The sequence below is a fragment of the Dendropsophus ebraccatus genome, unplaced genomic scaffold (assembly GCF_027789765.1).
Source record: "Dendropsophus ebraccatus isolate aDenEbr1 unplaced genomic scaffold, aDenEbr1.pat pat_scaffold_1350_ctg1, whole genome shotgun sequence".
In the NCBI taxonomy this organism is placed as follows: domain Eukaryota; kingdom Metazoa; phylum Chordata; class Amphibia; order Anura; family Hylidae; genus Dendropsophus; species Dendropsophus ebraccatus.
This window is the reverse complement of record NW_027208771.1, coordinates 30,320-32,907: the sequence shown is the minus strand read 5'-3', so window position 1 is coordinate 32,907 and position 2,588 is coordinate 30,320. Positions and strand designations below refer to the sequence as shown.

Sequence of the window (2,588 nt, the reverse complement as noted above, 5' to 3'; positions counted from 1 at the left end):
TATCTGGGGAGCTGAAAAGGACATTTCCTTTCCTCCATTACCAGCATCTCACCTCTAGTTCGGACTCATCTCATTCCAACATCTTCTGACCTGGCAAAGGTCTGAAACAGTAGATCAGGTACTATGGTGAGATCACCACATGTGGGTGAAACTCACCGCCAGCAGTGGTCAATGTACGCACAATGCGGTGATGACATCGGCAAAATTGTATGTACATTGACCGCCACTGGTTCCACCCGCATGCGACAATCACAACAAAGTACCTGGCCCACTGTCTCAGGCCGCCTCCGTTTTGCCAGGTAAGAAGGTGCTGGTGTGAGAGGAGACCAAACCAGAAGTGAGATGGCGGCGAGGAAGGAAATGCCTTTTTAGTTACCTGGATAACCCCTTTAAGGGCACCTCCTCCTTACACTCTAGGTGTTAAGAAAGTGTATTCCTCCTATTTCTGATGGAAAATGGGGGAACCTCCTCCCCCCCATGTGAGGTAAATGATTCCTCCTGTTCTTACTGGCGCCTCATTTACCCCTTGATGTTCCGGACGCCTCCTCCTCCAGACAGCTCCAGATGGTCGGGTGTCTTCTCCTCACACTGGCGGCGCGGTGTTATCTAGATAGGATATATAACAAGCCATGTGTTAACAGAATAAAGATATGATGAACATTGTTAATAATCACAGGTTACATATATATATATATATGTATATATATATATATATATATATATATATATATATATATATATATATATATATAAATATATATCCTTTTATCCTGACTGGATAAAATATAGTCAGAATAAAAGTGATCTGAGGTGTGATGGGATTTTGGTTACTCACCTTTACTCCTCCTTGGTGGCGCAGCAGCAGCAGAACAGCGCCCGCAGTCTATAAGGGAAAGAGAAAAACCAGCATGACTTTCCTGAGATCAGACCCATCAGCAGTGATGGGGAATAGACATTACACTGGAGAGAGGGGACTCAGTGCTATCCTAGTGGGTGTGATACAGGCGGCACCATGTCACTTGTATGTCTGTATTATGTACATGAGGCCTTTCGTGGTTATTATATGTGACTGATAATATAATATATAGTGATGACATGAGGATATACAGTGCAGCAATAGAGGTGTGTTATCATGTAAGTGTATCATCCCTTATATTTACCTGGATAAGATGGATCTCCTTCTGCTGCTGCTTCTGCCAAGGAGAAATGACCAAGAAATGGAGGGAAATCAATGGTTAGTGTAAGGAAACCAGAATTGCTGAGCACATTATATAGAAACAATATAAAGGAAATGTATTCTTTTAGCTGGGCCATCAGCTCCTGCAGCTACATGTATTATAGTCAGGTCTAGTTCTATCCTTCCAGCATTTATTACCAGCTCTATTCACTCCTGCAGTAATATAATATTCAACATTACCCACAATAGAAATTAAATCCACCTCCAAATAGAGCGCCCCCTGTCCTCTCTATACAGGATGGTAAATAACAGTTTCTTGTATTCACAATGTTATCAGTTTTGTTTCATTACCTGGGGATCTCCTCGGTGGTCGCCTCTTCCTCCTCGTCCTGCTCTTCTTCTCTGTGTATAGAATGTAAACCATCTCATATATAAATATATTATTTATAACACATTATTTGGTTTATTGTAAAGAAAGTGTTTGCAAAGGTAATGGATTGAGCTGTACATTGCTGTATGTATTTACCATGATAGTACTATATATGTCGGGAACGGACAGAAAAAAACAACATGTATTCACAATACTCTAAGCTTTGTTTCATTACCTGGGGATCTCCTCGGTGGTCACTTCATCCTCTTCTTCCTCTTCTCTGTGTATAGAAAGTAAACCATGTCATAAATAAATATATCATTATATTACAGATTATATAGTTTATTGTAAAGAAAGTGATTGCAAAGGTAATGGGTGGAGCTGTACATTGCTGTATGCATTGACCATAGTGTTACTATATATGTCGGGTACGACCAACTAAAGTATGAAGTGTATGCGGACCCTAATGGCTATCTCACAGTGTCAGCAGTTTGGTATGTGAATAAATGCTGTTAAAATAAATGGAAAAATATGATGCTATGTCTAACTAGAGCGCCCCCTATCCTGTCCTCCTGCAGCTCCTCTCTCTATACTGGATGGTGAAAAAATAAATATGTATTTACAACACTATAAGCTTTGAGCCCTCACCTGGGGATGTCCGCCGCCTCGTCCTCATCCGCGTCTTCGTCAACTTCACTGAATATAGAATATAAACCAGCTCATATTTATACATATATAAAGATCTATTAAGACCGGTGTATGCCCAGGGGCGCACATTGGCAAATCTGCTCCGTAGTTTTTGGGGATATGTGACTACACAGAGTTTTGGATGGGGAACTCTGATCTCCATGGACTCATATTGTTATCCCACATAATGTAGATGATTTTATCTCTTCTTCATACTTACATGATGGTCTGCAGGTTAGGGTGCCAGGTGCGTAGTGGAAACCGGCCCTTCCTGTAACAGAGAACATAGGTTTGGTTAGGATGATTGTTACTTTGTCCCATTTGAAACTTTCAGAAAATGCTATTTATTGTGAT

At 40.8% G+C, this 2,588-nt stretch overlaps 1 long non-coding RNA gene across 1 annotated transcript; it reads right to left on the bottom strand.

Moving 5' to 3' along the window:
- Positions 1–380: 380 nt before the first annotated feature.
- Positions 381–1,587, bottom strand: LOC138775104 (uncharacterized). Its single transcript, XR_011360491.1, has 4 exons — positions 1,529–1,587; positions 1,161–1,193; positions 836–883; positions 381–606 (listed from the first exon to the last, which is right to left on the bottom strand). It is a non-coding gene; the product is annotated as an uncharacterized lncRNA (long non-coding RNA).
- Positions 1,588–2,588: the final 1,001 nt, after the last annotated feature.